We start from the raw sequence: 18,215 nt of genomic DNA on the forward strand, positions 1-18,215 counted from the left end.
CAAAACTTGAAGGGTGTTCTTGTGAGACGACTGTGGTATTTTTTTATTATGTTGAGGGAAATCTGTGTGGATTTTCCTAAGTGACTGTGGTGTCTATGATTCCAACTCATGAATTTGTTATGTAAGTCCAACACTTTTTCTTTTTAAGTGATCAAATCACAAAGTATGTAGGCAGCATAAATCTGTGTATGGAATTATGAGAAATGTCATGAGAATTTTCAGTCTGATGCTGCAGATCAGTACAAATGAAGCCAACTTGGTAACATCAGGACTTAACAAGTCTTTTGCATCACAAGTAGGACATAGAAATGTTACTTTCCACAAGATGATTTTTTTTTTTCCCTCTTGCATCAAACTCACAGAGATGTCAAAATTTGCAAAATTAGACCATTTTAACCACTGAAGTTAAGAGGAGCAAACCATTAGGATTTCAATGTGGAAACTGCAGGAGAAACCAGCTGAGGTTACTCAGGGGAGGATGGCCAAGCTCCCTGACTTCTTTTTCAAAGCAGCCCCTAATACCTGCCTGGCCCTGGTGGGAATGGGGGAAAAGTCCTCCTTCAAATGTATTCCTCTGAAGAGAAATCTCTGTAAATTAAAGTTACAGTTGTAGTGGTTTCAGGTACAAATCCCACCTTGGCACAGTGCCCTACTACATTCCCCTGCTCAATTCAAGGATTTATGTCTGAAACCTTACCTCTTTTGGGCTGCACTCCTATGATTTGGTCCATGTGGTTTGAGATGATGAACATCAAAATCACTAATGTTAAATGCACTTTTAAAAAATTTATCTAAAATAAGTGATTAGGAATGCAATGACCATATTTTTATGCATTACTTATGGACAAATATTTGATAACCTGACCACATTTTTCATCTCTAGGGCAGTTTAATTAAATAAAACAAAATGTAGAAAAAATAAATTAGAACTTTATTTAACCCAAGCAAACTTTTTGCTAAAACAGAAATCAGTTTGCCATCTGTTATAATTGATGGAGGTCTAAATTGTCTTTTTTTTCATAAGAACATTTAGCAGACTGAGCTATATTTAAATCACAAGGTTTGTACTTAGAACATCCAGAAATTAGGTTATTATTTATTAAAAGATCCACTGCATTCTGGTTTCAGTAGTGATGAATGCAGGAAGGAAAAACTTGTTTCCATCATTGAATTTTCAAGTACAATTATTTAGCTGTGCTCATACAATTACTGCTAAAATGTCATATATATAAATGACTGTATAATCATATTTACAAAAATGTACCACAGGATGATATTTCTGTGGATTCTGGAAGAGAAGACTCTAGGAAATGCTGCTTAATCTGTGTGGTTGTGGTTTTTAATTGCCCAAACTTGTCCTAAAATACTAAAAATGGGTATTTTTCTGAATAGCACCTCATTGTTTGTAGTGATTAGCCCAGATAAGAATTTAAGAGGAGGCCTAGGCAATAGTTAAATTAAATTTTAGAAGCCATACTCTTCTTAAGAGATGTAATTTTGCTCCCAGTAGGCCTTTAAATGCTACTCACATGCTGCCTTCTAAGTCCCATTATAGATGTCAGTGCTCCTTAAGTTTGGATTTGTTTAAAAAAAAAAAAAAGCACCTTCTTTTTGAATGAAATGTGCAAGCAAATCATTAGATTAAATTGCTCAGGAAGTGATATGTGTAGATTGGATCTGCAGAGTCGTTGCACAGCCTCCAGTAAATTTGGAAATCTAAGGGCATTGTATGGCTGGAAGAGGGGAGAGGCTGCAAAGGAGGAATTTAGAAATACTGCACTGGCATGCAGGGATGGTGTTAGGAAAATCAAAGCTCACATTGAGACTTGAGTATTAAGGGCAAGGAAAAGCTTCTACAGCTACAGGGGCAGTATGAGGACTGGGAATGTGTTTCTGGGGACATGATGCAGAAGAGGGTGACTGGGAACAGTCAGCATGAATTTATCACAGATAGATCCTGCTGTGTAGGCAGATTCACTTTGGTGGAAACCTGGCTGCATTTGGGGGTCAGGGGACAGTGGTGGATAATGTTTTCCTCAGTTTGAACCAGGCTTTTGGCATTTCCACAGTTATCCAAGCTGTGTGGTGGGATGCTTGTGTCAGGTGGGCAAGCAGAGGGGTAAAGCTCTGGTTGGATGATGGGGCTCAGAGATCGTGTTCAGTGCCATCTACTCTTTATCTTCTGGAGACAATAGCAAGTGGAGGAGGGTCTGTCCTGTTAGAAGATCTTATTCTTTTAACAGTAGCAGATGAAGGCAGGCAGTGATACTGGAGTGGAACTGCAGCTTTTGACTACAACCAGTATCTGCAGATTTCAAAACCTGTATGTGTGTTTCACTTGTTTAGTTTATAGAGTAACAGAATGGTTGGGGTTGAAAAGCCTGTAGGGATCATCTTGTTCCAACACCCTTGCCATGGGCAGGGACACCTTCCACTAGACCAGGCTGCTCAAAGCTCCATCCAACCTGGCCTTGAACACTTCCAGGGATGGGGCAGCTGCAGCTTCTCAGATCAACTTGTTCCAGTGTCTCACCATCCTCACAGTAAAGAATTCCTTCCTTATATCTAGTCTAAATCTACTCTCTATCAATTTGAAGCCATTCCCCTTTGTCCTGTCACTCCCTGTCCTTGTCCAAAGTCCCTCCCCAGATTTTTGGAAGCCCCTTTATTCACTGGAAGGTGTTCCAAGGTGCCCCTGGAGCCTTCTGTTCTCCAGGCTGAACATGCCCAGCTGTCTCAGTCCCTACAGCAGAGATGCTCCAGACCTCTGATCATCTTTGTGGCCTCCTCTGGGCTTGCTCCAGCAGATCCATGTTGTTCTCTTGGAAGCTCTGTCAGCATTCAGGGAAACTGAGAGCTTGTATTAACCAATCATTAGTTAAGGTCTGAAATATGAGCAAGGTGTCAGGTTCTGCTGAGCCCTTGTGGAAAGGTGGGACAAGTCCACATGACTGTGCTGCCCTCCCCTGACCATGGGCAAATGGCTAAATCCTGGTGGGAGGTTGGCTGCAGGAGCAGCAAGCTCTGGAGTTCAGAGAGATTTTCCTGGAAAAGATTGTTCCATGGCAGAAATCATCCCCTTCTGCTTTCTGAGACTGATGTCAGCAAAAAGGCCAATTTTTCATCGTGTAAATAACTGTTTATAGCTCGCATTTTTTCCCCCATCATCTTGCCTATAGCTAATTTTTAATGGGAGAGAGAGTTTAGCCAAGAAAATGTGTGGTAGAAGGTTGTTGTTATTATCTGTATTTTACTAAAAATCAGAATGAGTTACTAAGACAGTTGATTTTAAGGCAGGCATTATCTGGGGCTGGGTACAGTACTGATTTAAACATTTATTTTATGATGGCATATGTTATTCCAATAGCTGTAGCAAGCATTTTAATAAAATATGGATTTATTTTACTGAAAATCTTTCAAAGTTTTAGTACAGCTGTGAGCTGAAGTTTATTTTGGCAGACTCAACTGTCCTGTCCTCTACATTAAATGTTTAATTGACTCCCTCTAGTCTTTCAGTTTAACATCCTGAAAACCACAGTCTGAATAACAGTGATACTGTTGTTTCATGTTCATTATTATTTAAAGAGCTATGAAAAACAAAAATTAGCTTGTGTTAATATGTCATTTTGCATAGAAAATAGTTAAAGATGTAATTGGAAAATAGCATGTGGAGGTCTTGCATACTTGGATGGCATATCTTCATTGATTACAGGAATATCAAGGCTTGGTCCATAAAGAAAAAAGAGACTTGTCATTTTCCCAATAGATTGGAAAACAGAAAAATTGCTTAAGGAGACTGTCAACCTATACACAGTTCACACCTTATGTGCCATAACTATTGCAGAAGTGGAAGTGTGTGTTGTGCTTCTCAGGCCCCAGGAAAATATTTGATTGTCTTTTTAATCCAGTAAGTGTTTTGTGCAATTAATAGCAGCTCTGTGGGGAAGGATGTGGAGTCAACTTTGTGGCAGATTTTGGTTTAAGCTGGAATCAGACCTGTGTGTCTGAACCTGAGGGGTGGGATGTCCATGGCACAGGGCATGGTGAGTTAAACACAAGCAGATCTTTGCTGGGTAAAAATGAAGGATGAGAGAAGAGCACAGGCAGATGGAGGCACTGACATCTATTATTGATGGGTATGGTTGTGATTGGAGTACAGTTACACAGATTTCTAAAAGCTCAGAGCTGAGATAGCCATCTCATAGGAAGCAGGATTGTCTTACACCCGCTGTGTTTAGGTCTTCTGTACAACATAGGTATATCTGGCATTAAAAAATAAATGTATAGACCACACTGGGGTTGACAGTCTTTTCTTGATTCTAACAACAGTAGTTGTTAGTAGTTTGGTGGTATAAATGCAGAAGCACATGAATACAATTTTTATTGATCTTAATTTCTCCTTTCTGAGTTCCATGATTATTTATTACTGCTTTGGTGATCTTTCAAGGTTTTGCCCAACAGAATTCTTATAGCAATTTTTACAGTTTAGCTTCCTAATTGTATTTTTGTTTTAAAATGAAAGTGAGTTTTTCTTCTTAATCTTAACCTGCCAGGTTTATCTGCCTTGGAAAGGATCACTCCTCTCTCATCAACTCTGTTCTTTGTGTAGTAGTAAAATGTTCAGCTCTAGTAGAAGTCAACAAAAAATACATTAAAATATGATTCAGTGGGAGGCTGGTGTGATACTTCAAAACACAGTATTTATATTAAGACAAATGTAATTTTACAGACCTTCAAGTTTATATTGTATTTTTTTTTAGCAGTAGGAACTTCAGTTAATTGCCCATAGTGGGACCTGTGTTCATGGACATGAGACAGATCAGGGGGAGTGCAAACTGCAGGTTATACAGTCAGCCTCCTACAGATTGCTATAGGATATTTCTCTGCAGGGCAGCACTATCTAATCTTTACCACATCCACTGTGAAACCAGAATGATGCCACATTGCTGACACACTGAGGTCTGCACCATGCCTATCCTTGATCTCGTTAGTCATATGGAGAATGACTCCTCAGTTGTGGTGGGAAATCTAAATATTTCATGGATTTGCTCTGACAGAAAGCATGAGTGCAAATAGGCAAATACTATACATATTTTAAAGATGAGGAACCTGGACAGATAGAAGGGGAGTGGTTTAGCATCACAAGGTTGATAGGAGACTGGTGACAGAATCAGGAACTGATTGTATGTTTCCCAAATTTTGGCTGGTGCATTAATCCTTCTAACTTCTCTGAGTTTTGAGGCGCCTCTGTGTGTGACTGCCAGCAGAATTCCTCTAGGCTCTGTCCTGTGCAAGTTTTTGCAAACTGAATGGAAAAGTCTAAGCTGTGTCATCAGTTAGAATGTCAGCAAATTAAATACCAAAAATTGAAGGGCAGCATCCAGTTCTGCTTGACAGAATACAAGAATAGTCTTGCAGTGCTAAGAGTCAAGGTGTTTAGAGAAGCACTGACTGAGCTAAACCTGAGCAAGGCAGCAGTGTTGGTCCTTCAGGACTCGTTGCCATTATCTGGTGGAGGACAACTCTGCCAGCAGCATCCCTGTGAGGGGTGAAGGTGCCACAAATTCCATCTCATTCCAGACTGCTCCTGGATACACAGCACCATGATCTGTTTATTCATTGCTGGTCTCCAGATATCCCCTTTCAGTGCACTTGAATACACAAGTGCATGAGCCCCAAACTATTTCAGTATTTTAATGGCAGTAAAAAGAACTTGTTATTAATTTAGAACTGGAAGTCCCTGAGATCAGTGTTTCCCATGCTGTGTGGGGCTTCCCACTGAAATCCTGTAGAAATGTCTCTCCTCTTGTCTCTAGTGCTCTAAGTGGGATCACCATGAGCTCTCTCCTGGAAATCAGCTGGTTTATGGTAAGATATCTCTCTTCATCACAACTTCTCAGTAGTAATTGCTTCTTGTTAATGGATGTTGGGAGCAGGGAGAGACTGATATCAGGAGATGATGCTCTGCAAGAGACAGCTCATCTGTTCTGTTCATTCCTAGAGGGAGTGCTGCAGTGACCAACCATTAGTCAACTTCAGGTTTTTGGAGCTGTAACTCCCCAAAGTGCAGAGTCAGGAAGGAATTACCAGGTTACCTCAAACCCTCTTTGTGTCATGTACTTACCTTGTACAGTTCAGCCCCAAATGTTTTATTAGACTGCTCTTTCAGAAAGGCATTTGAAGTATTCAGGAGATAAAGACATGACCATGACCTTTGTAGTATAGTCAATAACATCCACTTGAACAACAACAACAAAATAAGCTCGAAAATACAGACTTTTGAATGAGCTTCTAAGCAGCTGGGTGTTATGATGTCTTCCTTTAAGATTAGGCAGGCTTTTAGTGTCTGATATTTCCCCCTGCAAAGTGTAATCATGTTATCTTTCAGGGTTTTTTTGGCAATCTGAGTACATTGTGTTCTTCAAGGTATTTTTTTCTCCAGCACTGAGTTTTTTTTTTGCAGCCTTTTGCCCATGCAGAATATGGATGCCAGAGCTGGCAACAACAGTTCACTATTTATAATGTTGGTAATCCTGTCCAGAATGGCAAAAATTTCCTCCATACTTGAATTTAAGGATTTTTTCAAGGAAGACATGACTTCTTATGTCAAGGTGTGGTTCTTGGAGCTCAGACACAGTTACACATCCCTTTTAAGACTCTAATTCCCTACCCTGTCAGTGTGACAGCAGTCTTTTCTAATGGCAAAGCTTTCCATCTTGGATTTATTAAAGCATATTTTGTTTCTTTATTTATCTTTATTCATCTGAAATGACTGCATGATTGCACTTTTGCTATTATTTTTTAGTCAGTTATTATTGTTTTTATGACGTTCATAGTAATTTTTGCAAAGATTTTCTATTTATGTCCACATTGTTGGGGAAGATGATGACAAATACCCATTAGAAACATCTTTACTGAGCAAGTTTTTCATTGACAAATGTGTCCTAAGATAACTGATCATAATCCTTTTAATATGTGTTTGTTTTTATCAGCCTTGTGTAGCACTAGCTTCTTAAACCAGAATGTCAATAGTGATAACTTGGACATACTGTGAAGCTCTAATTTGTTGCATCTTCATGGTTGCCTTAAATGAATTCGTTAGATATTTATGAATCCTGGTGATGAATGTAGTATAAGAATTAAGGTTATTACTTTCTAATGAAAATAATTTGCTATTTAGTAGAAATAATCAATATGTATAAGTACACAGTGTCTGGATTTCATTAGTTTTTCATTCTTGTTGGCCAGATTGAGTTTAGAAATATATTTTCATACTAGATCAGCCCCATGGCCCAAGAATTTAAACAATTGTACTTTATTAATTAATTGAGACCATAATCTAGTACTAGGAAAAAGATATTAAAAAAAGAATTTAATAAAATCCCCATTAAGTAGCTTTCCAGTAGAGAAAATGGACTTGGAATGTATTTATTAGTATTTGGCTCACTCCTTCTAATCTGAATGTGCATGCACAACTGCTCACAATTAGAATTATTTTTTCTAATGCATCTGTGTGAGTGTGCTTGGTTTCTGTAGAAAGAGATGTTGCATTTAACCATGTATTGAGTCATATATATAGTACAACTTGTTTGGGTCAGAAAGAAGTAGAATTATACTGTGATATTCTTACATTTCTGGTAGTGTAAGCTTCTCAAAAATCTATTTTGCAATTATCTTGATTATTTAAGTTCTTTGGATGTCCTTGTAAGAGCAATAGACTGTTCTTTCCAGCTGAAATTATTTAGCTGTTTCTTCCCTCAGTTAATGTAGGGAGAGAAAATCAATATAGAAGATAATATTTTAGCATTAGTTGATCCTAGGGTCTTATTTGATTCCAGCGTAGCAGGCTAAGTAGCAAATGCTCTTAGCAATTGTTTCTGTTAGTGGAATTTTGAAAGCACTAAGAGAAATCTTGATCCATGGAGACAGTACAGTAATTCACATTGACATATTTTCCCCATTTGCCACAGGGCAAGTGGAACTATTAATGCTCCTGTGCAAAACCTCTTTTCTCCTTTCCTCTTTTTTTTTTTTTTTTTTTTTAAGAGCAGAACAGAAACAGTGTTGATCCTAACAGTGTAAAAATTTAGACTACCCTGCAGCCATCACAGGGAAAAAGATTCAGAAAATTTGCCATCACTGCATCTTTGCTTTTTTTCTAAAGAGACCCTTGTTCCATGACTATATATATTTATTTATTTACGTGGTGGATTTCTGTAGTGTTTTGGAGGTTTGATGGTTGTTTTAAGCAAGAAGGCATCTTTGGGGTCAGGGAGCAGGTAACAGCAATTGTAAAATAAACTGTTTGAATGCAGCATGTCCACATGACCTGACTGTAACAATAAAATACTCTCTGAATCCATTCTGAGCTCCACAATGTACAGTCAGTGCCCAATGGAGACAGCCGTTCCAATCATGTATACACAAGGAATATTTGTTAGCCATTGTAGTATTTTGCCTGCAGCTTTGAGAGACCCAATTTTATCTTCCCTTAAGCAGCCAAAATGATGTCAGCATCAGCATGGTACTTTTTTTTTCTTTGAGTGTTTCAAGAACCAAGAAATTGAGCTGTTTGCTGATAAATGAAGGTTTATGTAAAATACATATAAATTTAAGCAATTTAACTCAGTGCAGTAAAATGGCCTTTGAAATGAGATTTAAATGTGGGTTCTTGAAAATCTGGTTGGTTAGATGTGCAGAAAATAACAGACAGTTGACTGCTAATAATGCCATAAACAATAATTAGGCTGTGAGGAGCAGTTAATGATAGATGACCAAATTTATATTATATATCTTCTCAATGTGCATCATCTTGACTTTATGTCACCCAACTATGCATGTGCTATGAGATTAAAAATTAACTAGAAAAAATTTCTAGATAAATTAGCAAACAATTTTTTTGGTGTCCTTTCCTTTCAATCATTTCCCTTCCCCCTGCCCCCCCTTTGTTTCTTTTTTTTTTTTTTTTTTTTTTTTTTAAGAGAGCCAAGAGACTAAGCTTAGGTCACAAATGAGATGAGTTTGATGACCTCAGCCTCTGGCCTTTCAGACATCTGTCTACATCTGAAAACATCCATAGATTTTAGTACATTTGGAAATCTCTTGTCAAGAAAGATTCAGGAATAGACTGGGAACACTTAATTCTGCTTGTGATTGTAAAACCTCAAGAAACAAACAAATCATCTCCTTCAGTACTTGCTATTTAGGAAAAGTTACAGTTATGATGCATAAAAGGAAAAACATTCAAAATACTCATTGAACCAAAGTAGGGTTGTTTTTCTTTTTCTCCTTAGACTGTTTATTATCTCCATGAATTATTGTTCATTCCTCTCTTGTGATAGTTCTTTCTGATGTGGGCTTCTCTGTAATGTTAATCATAGAGGTGCAGCCTCTGGGAAAGACACAAACTTTAACCTTTCTGGGTCACAGGTCTCGGAAGCCACTTCAGTTAGAGATCAGCACAGTACAGCGACACACAGCCTGTTCCCATTTGTTTCCAGGTCTTTCAGGAAAAGAGAATTAATTATTTATACCTTATCTATATACATTTACTTATTATTACAGCTCAGTTGTCTTTAGCCTCCAGTAGTTAATTTAAAGTACATTTTTCCTAAGGTAACTTCATCATCTGTGATATAACTTGCACTGTTCATAAGGCGTATCAAATCATTTTAATTAAGAATCCAATCTGTTTGCATGGAAGTATTTCCCTTTTTGTCTATGTCTGCTGAACTTTCTTCTTCCTGTGGTGATGTACAAGCCTGTACTGTGACTGTTCTTCCTGATACATAAAATAATACAAATTAATAAAAGAATATTCTAATATCAGGGACTCTTCAGCTGTTCATAGAATTATGTAGGACCAAAAGAAACCATAGGCATTTGAAGGAAAAAATAGGCTTTATAAATCTTAAGATCTTCCTTGGAATTACGTGATAAAAATGAAAACTTAAAAATTGTTGATTGCATCAGCGTTGCAAATTTTTAATATTTATTGTGTTGGTTGTGATCTTGTAATTCAGATGGCACATCAGTGTAGTGAAAAATAACAGTTCATTACATAAAACCAGTATAAGATACACTGTTTCATGAAAAAGACAGCATATGTTAAGAAACCAAGTAATTGTCTTGATGAAATAAAAAAAAAAAAAAAAAAAAAAAAAAAAAAAGCAAGATATGCAACATGGTGTGCATTAACTGAAACTGCTTTCAAAAGGTACATAATGTTCCAAGTCCTGTTCTACTCAATACTCTGTTCCAGGAAATTTACCTTTCAAATATGTCATAGAATTTATTTTAATGCTGTTTGTTTTGCTCTGCAAGGCACTTTTCTCATTTACCAGCAGTCCTGGCTCACTGGGGAGGTCCCTGGGGACCAGAGGTTTGCAAATAGGACACCTATCCACCAGAAGGGCCAGAAGGAGAATCTGGGAGCTACAGTCCTGTCAGTCTGTGCTTTGTGAAAGGCAGGTCCTTCTTGACCGACCTGATCTCCTTCTGTGACAGGGTGACTCACTCAGGGGTGAGGGAAGGGCCTGGACAAGTGACATGACAAGAGGAAGTGGCCTCAGGTTGTGCCAGGGAGGTTTAGATTGGATATCAGGAAGAAATACCTCCATGGAAATGCCCAAGCATTGGAACAGCCTGCCCAGGGCAGTGGTTGAGTCACTACCCTTGGAGGTATTTAAAAGATGTAGATGTGGCACCAGGGGACATGGTGCAATGGTGGCCTGGGCAGTGCTGGGTTAATGGCTGCAGTCAGTGATCTCAAACTATTCTGTTTATAGCTCAGGATGAACTCCTTGTGGGCTTTCCACGGTGCCATTGTGAATCACAAACGCTGCAGATGTGTCAGCCCAGCCACCTTGCCAATGCCTGCCTGGCACAACAAGAGCTGTGTTTAAAATTGCACCAGTGGTCCTGCTGTGTCGAGCCTAGTGGTTGTTGTGAGATGATGGAGCTCCCAGAAGACACTTGTAGGACCAGAGTTGTGCTGTGTTGTGATACAAATTGAACAAAACATCTCTGTCAGATGGTGTTTTCCTGTGTAGAGGAGCTGAACCGTTAAAAAGACAATGATTTAGCAAACATTTTCATGAGATGTGTTCTCTCTGCAGTATCTTCTTCATGTAATATGATAAGGCCTTTGGAAAGTTTATCCATTAATCTTTAAATAATACCATCCTATCATAATGCTCAGTGCTGCCTTAGTCTGTAAGTCAGGGTATTTGGCAGTAAGGATCAGCTCAAATAGCAGTAAATCTGTTGATGCTGATTATCACCTCTTGGAATCGCCTTTGCTTCTGTAGTGAAATTCTCTTACATGAATAGAAGTAGTGTGATCTTTCTGCTAGGAGAACGTGTTGCTCTCTCATTATTCAGTTATATAAAGGGAGTGTTTTCAATATATTTAATTTTTTTTTACATCACTCTGTAAATCACATAAATTGGTGTCCCTTATGGATATGAATTATATTTTGGGAGTCTTGCACAGGAACAAGGATTTCTTGCAGTTTACTTTTCAGTTATTCAGTTTTAAGTCTTAAGAATACGAAGTAAAAAAGCTGCATAAGAGTATTTTGGTTTAATAAAAGAAAAAAACTGGACTTCTCAATAACCTCCTATAGAAGTTTGTTAAAAAAGGATACATGTATTAAGAGAAGGTTAAAAATATCAATGTGTCGTCAGGTGTATGGAGGCAGAGAACATGGCATATGTTTCTTTGGCTAATAGGATATGTGTTTTACACATGAAACCTTGCTAATTTCTTTTTACTGTTCTAAAACCATCAACCATTCATTGTAATGGATTGCCTAGCCTGTATTTTGTTCCATATGTTGTAAATATGGAATTGATTTTCACTGCCTATCTCTTTGTTTACTGCTTTTCTCTACTCTAATTTTCCTATTTCCTTAGAGTGCAAAGATCACTAACACTGGTATTATTTTTACATATTTAATAGGATGTTTTTCTTATTTTGTTTTCAAATCTCTGGATATACTAATTTTTAAATTAAATTAAATAATTTAAATCTCCAGGTAGATCTTGCATGTTTTGTTCTATTAGTTAAATTTCCTAACAGTTATCAGTGGGCAGGTTTTACTGTGTTCAGACAAATGTGTTTAGGTTTTTCAATGTGCAATGTCATCTGTTGCTTATTACAGGTGCTGTGCTCAGTGTGGGTTACTGAAGGTGCCTGAAATGTTTGACTGATGGGGTGCAGCTGCTGACTGGTGTTGGGGTGCAGCATGATCAGATTTTAATTAGAGGGGATGTGATCAGTCAGGGACAGCCAGGGAGGTGCTGTGTGTCTCAGGAGCTGGTGTGGTGATTCACTAGAGGTCACTTTTTGCTCACTAATGAACCACTGTCTTATCTTAGCAGTAGGTGATAGTGGAGTGCTGGTAGTGCGGTATTTTATGGTGGTACAAAGCAGTGCTCAATTTGGAAGAGGATGAAATTCAAGACTGATAACTTGTCATCATCCCAAGCAAATCTGACAAAGCAGGAGAGTTCATTTCAATGTCATAAATGTCATAATCCCAGTGCATAGTTTTGCGTAAGGTCCATGACAGCAAATGGATATTTTCATGTAACACTGTTCTGCTTTTTTCATCCTTTAGTATCCTTGCTGGTTTTTCAGATGTGTAAAACTTGTGCTTAGTTTCAGAGCAAAGTCTCTAGCTAAATTCTTAGTGAGATGTGGCTTTGATTTCATATGTGTTTAATTTTTCTCTGTCTTGTGGTGTGTGTTTGAAACAAGGAAGAATGATGCTTTCTATGCCACCTAGTGAATAAATGATGGGCACAAATGCAAATATAATTGTTTAGGAACTTGAAAACTGTCTCTGATACAACTTTTGTTTTTTTCCCTGGCTACATGTGCAACTTTGACAAAAGATGCCAAGTGTGTTAGAACTCAAAGAGGTGGAGGATAGTGGAGTGCAAATGACACTGCAGCCCATAAGACATACCCACAGTAGCAAGTTCACTCAGGACATCCACTGGTTCTGTTGAGGCTATTGGATGGTTCATTATTCTCCATATTACCTGTGAAATTACCACCACCAAACAGGTTATTGAATCTACTCCAGACTTGTGGGTTTTGATCCCTTCAGTTGGCCTTAATATGTAGATCTCATTTTTTGCATGCAGAATGCAGCATCATAAAGAGTATCTGGTTCTCATTACAATTCTGGAGAGACAGTCAGATTTCATAACTGTTCCGCATAGGCCAGAGCCTACTTCCCTTAATCATCTAAAAAATAGCACTTTGCTTCATGACCAGGCCCAGACTGATTTAAAACTTGAGAAGTAAATTACTACTCAATAATGCAGTTCTATAAAAGTAAATGCAGAATGTTGTTATGCTGGTTCATTATGTTGAAAGCATAGTGCATTATAATTTTTAATGGAATGTGAGTGTAATATATTCTAAACGCCTTCTTTAACACTTTGGGAGACAACTGGATCTGTGATCTCACCAGGTGAGGGATACCCATTGTCCACAGAATTTTGTTAGTAGCTACATGAAAATTTTTAAGATTTTGTTAATAGCAGGACCTTCAGTGTAATAACTTTACAACTTACACAGTTTGAATGAGCTCCAAGATTTCAGACAGGTGGGGAAGAGAAAACCTTCCCTGGGTCACTAAGCCATTTTTTGTCCTTTCATGTTAATTGGCTGTTCATTCCTGGGAACACAGATTGTGCTGCTTCTCCTTTACCTCATCCAATGTCAAATCCCCAAAGAAGCCCTGCCAGCACAGAAGGGAGCTAGCCATATGGGGCAGGTTGCAGTTGTTCCTTCAGGTCTGGATTTATTCTCCTGTGAACAGATGGACAATGGCTGACATCCACTAATGGTTCTTGAGAGGTTTCTTCTGCTCTTCATCTCTATCTTCTTTTTCTCTTCAGCCAGAACACAGACTGTCCTGGAGATGGTCTGGTAACTCCTCCTGACTAGATGGAAAATAATACATCTCATTTCATGACAACCAGAAAATGCAGAGGATTTAATTCCACCCTGGTTCTTAATGTTTTTAGCACTTGTATGAAGAGGGTGAGATCAAGAAGAAAATCCCTTAGTCACTTAATACAGATAACATCAGAGGAGAGAAGTTTTTTGTGTTCAGTGGTTTGAAGGGAATTTATTCTTCCATTCATTCAGCTCACTACAAGCTTTTTCACTTCATATTTCCAGCACAGAGCTAGTAGAACTGTTCCATTCTGAGAAAGGAGCAATGCACATTTGGCATTTCAAAAATTACTTTGAATGTTTGACACAGCAGAACTTCTTGTTCATTAAGTGGAACTTTAATTTACTATTTTGATCCTTCACCTTCTTTTTAACAGTAGATGAAGGTTCTCTGTTTTATTTCATGCTTGCAATGACCACAATTTCTTAAAGATGAGGTGGTTCTCTGTAGTCAATTATTCTTTTTTTCCCATTTTTCTCTCAGAACCTGCTGAAGATTTTTCTCCAAAATGACTTTCACATGAACCAGAAAGCATTAACTTCACGCAGTGGGAAGTTGCACACAGAGGAAGTTAAAACTGAAAAAAAAAAGAAGCTGTAATTAAAATACGCAATTGCAAAATCAAAGTAGGCTGATCTCTCTCTGTGTTATATAAACAAATGTTTTTCAGGATATAAAAGAAAGAACTAAGGAAATATTTAAATCCAAACAAAGTTTTCTTTGCAGATTTTAAATTAATTGAATTGACTTAGTTTGATTATACATTTAAACGATCTATTTTAGGATAAAGGTTAAGTGTTGGGCCTGCTTCATCCAACCATTCTTTTCTTCTGACATAAATCTCTCCTAAAATCTCCTAATAGCATCTGCAAGATTTAATGTTGACAAAAGTTAAGATATTCCATTGAAACATAATCTTGCATTTTGATTAAAAATGCATAAAGGTTTTAAATTTATGGCTTTTAACAACTGTTACAATGAATGATGTCTGTTTGATAACAAAGCAAAATCATGCATGAAAGAACCAGCATGCACGGCTGTGACAAACCAAGGAAGATCTGTAAGCACACAATGGCAGTATCTTTGAGTAAGAAAATTGTCAAACCTCACTATTCACTTCAGAAAACATTCAACATGCATCTTGGCGGTAAAACAGAAAAACTTCCTCTTTCAGTATCTTCAAAGTCACATCTGCTAAAAATAGCGAACCCTAATGCTCTGAATTTGTGAAAGCTCAAGGTCATGCCCTTACGATTGCCCATTCTGAGGGGAATAAAACTTGTACTTAAATTATACATGTGGCTGTTAACAGATACATTTAAAACAATGTATTTGCTCTGTAGCACATGTGCTCCTCCAGCTGACTCTTTAGAAGCCAAGAAACAGTTTTGGGGCGTTGAAAAACACCATAATTCTTAGTGCAGGGCACAGAAGACACTCAGCTGTGTTACACTGCTGTTGGAAAAAGAGGTTGCAGTAACAGCAGTGCCCAAGTGCAATAAGAGGATTGTTAGGCTTTGTGAAAGATGTACTGGTATTGTAACTGTGTGAGCCTAGTGGAAAAGTTGTGAAGATGACTGAATGTGAGGTGATCCAGAGGCGAGCTGCTGGAGAAAACAGAAAACAAAAAGGATGGGGGGCAACCAGAGGCTTGGCTGGAGTCAGCTGGTCTGCTCCTGGATTTTCTCATGTCCAGTCCAAAACTAGGCCACTAACAGCCGTGCAGGGGAGGAGGCCTGAATTTGGGGAAAAATTAGCTGCATTTTCTAAAGCAGAAAGAGCATTGCATTGTGTTGTGAAGGAAAACTTCAATTTCTCATGAGTTATTTCGTGTCCTTTTCCATCCTGAGAGTTTGGATAGTTTATTCTGGAGCGCAGGTGGCAGCTGTCGAGCAGGGTGGAGAGACCTTTTGTGGAGACCTTTTTGGGGAGGTGGGGTCAGATGACCTCTTTCCTTCAGCAGGTGCAGCTCAGCTTGCTGCTGCTGGAGGGAACACTGTTGGTCCAGTCAGCATCAGCTGAGGATCCAGCCCATGATGTTTTCCCGGGAAGCAGGAATTTGTGATGGGTGTGCCAGGAAGGAACTGAGTCGTGTTACCTAGTGTGTGTATTTGTTAGGTCTGTGTACAATCAGAAAGGAAAAAGAGCAAGCATATGAATCCCTTCACGAAGTAGCGTGGAGAATACCAAACTGCAGTATTAATAACCTCCTGTTATTGAATCCTCCATCTGTTCATCATGCCAACTTATCCTCACTTAGAGCACTCCCCTTGTCATAATATTTTGTGCCACACTCCCCTCCCTCCCTGAAGCAGCAGTTCCAGTTTAGATCTAAACATTTGCCCAGTCATGTAACCCCTCCAAGGACATGGTCTCAGTGCCTGGATCTGTTTATGTTTCTCTATTAAAAAATGCAACTGAATTCTTAATGTCATTTTTGATTTTTTTCCTTTTCCACTAGTATTTTTTTTTTCTGGAGATTTTCATATCCATATTGGTATTCACAGATATTTCTCTTGTGGTTTAAGTGTGTTTGACCCCCTAATGCTCATTCGTGATACTTTGCCACATGGCAACTGAAACAGTGAGGGAGAAAAAAATAATGATTTTCTCATTAGAGCTTTGATATGTATGTGTTTTAATATTTGCTAACATCTATAAATGGCAATAAAGTGGTTAGCCACTTTAAAGTGATTAAACCCAAATTTATTTACACAAACCCCACATGAGGCGCTTGGCTAGATGCTGCCCTAGTGATGCACAGTGAGAATTTAGGGAAACTGTTCTTTGAGGGATGTCTGAGACGTCTGTGCTGAGCCACAAAAGGCTTTCCCAGGAATACAGGAGGAAAATGAAGATAAATCAGAGGCTGCACAAACTTGTCCTGGGAGTTACCTCCCAATCCCGGTGGATAATCCCATGAAAGGGACACAGAACCTGGGAAACGATAGGGGAAAACAAGTTCCTAGGGAGCTGGAGCCAAGCTGCTGAAGGCTGCCTGTATGCTAAAATCCTTGAATTGTGCCCTGAACGGATTCCTGAAATCCACAGAACTCGGAGGCTGAAACCACCCTCATAACCTCTGGGTTCAAATATTCCCCTCATAGACAAACCAACTCCCAAAAAAGCCCGGGGGGAAACCCACAGCTCTCTCCGTTCTTCCAGTAAATTGCTCTTGTTTGTTACCCAGGAGTCTCTGACTTTATCCGAGGGGGTCCGGGCCCCTGAGGGATGCTGGGGCCGTTTGCTGACAGGAAACGATCGTTTTATTATTTCTGGAAAAACCCGGAGAGAAGGGATGTTCGCTGCCGGGCCGGGCTGTGGGTGGGGACGGGCGAGTGAGCGGCCGCGGCTCCGATTCCCGCCCGCGGCTGGGAAGGAGGAAGGGGCGGCTGTGCCAGTAGAGTGAAAGTTTCTGGGAGGGCTGGAGCAGAGCTCCAGGCGCTGAGGAGAAAAAAGCCGCGGGGCAGGAGGCGGCGGGGCCATGGCGGCCGCCGCTCCCTCACCGCGCCCGGGCGGGGCCGCCGTCAGCCGACCCAGCGGCCGCGGGGGCGCCGCCGCCGCTTTGGTTCGCGTCGGCCGCCGCCGCCGCTGTTCGGGCGGGGAGGGCACGGCGGGCGCGGGGTGACCCCGAGGGAGCGCGGCCGCGTGGGCGCCATGGGAGCATCCCCGAGGGACAGAAATCAGCCGTGGATTCACCGAGCTGGGGCAACTCCCTGCTGTTTCCATAAGAGCTGCCCCCGCTCGCGGCCGTGCCGAGCCTGCGGAGACCGCGGGGTTAGTTCTGGTACTCCTCAGGGAAGCTGCAGGAGGCGCTGACCCTCATAGGGGGTAAAACTAGAGCGTTATGGCTTTATTGTTTTCATTCCTGTTAGTTCGTGAGGGAAGAGCCTTAGCCGAACCGCAAATACAGCGAAGCAGCAGAAGTGCTGGTGTTGGGGTGCTCTGCCAGGAACGGGCAGAGAGGATAGGCGGGAAGTTCCACCTGAACGTGAGGAGGAAGTTCTTTCCCGTGCGGTGACTGCACAGGGAATGCACTGCCCAGGGAGGGTGGGGAGTCTCCGTCCCTGGAGATGTTCCAGCCCCGTCTGGACGCAATCCTGGGCTCGGGGAAAACCTTTGAGCAGGGAGGTTGGCCCCGATGACCCGCTGTGGTCCCTTCCGACCTGACCCATTCCGGGGCTCTGTGAACGCAGCCGGCGTCAACTTTGCCGAAGTTTGAACAAACCAGACCAA

The 18,215-nt window shown here is 40.1% G+C and overlaps 1 protein-coding gene across 6 annotated transcripts in view; it reads left to right on the top strand.

Moving 5' to 3' along the window:
* Window positions 1-18,215, top strand: part of CTBP1 (C-terminal binding protein 1) — a 233,234-nt gene that overhangs the window by 149,854 nt on the left and 65,165 nt on the right. The gene's annotated exons all lie outside the window — the stretch shown is intronic.

Source organism: Oenanthe melanoleuca, chromosome 4 (assembly GCF_029582105.1).
Source record: "Oenanthe melanoleuca isolate GR-GAL-2019-014 chromosome 4, OMel1.0, whole genome shotgun sequence".
Classification (NCBI taxonomy): Eukaryota; Metazoa; Chordata; class Aves; order Passeriformes; family Muscicapidae; genus Oenanthe; species Oenanthe melanoleuca.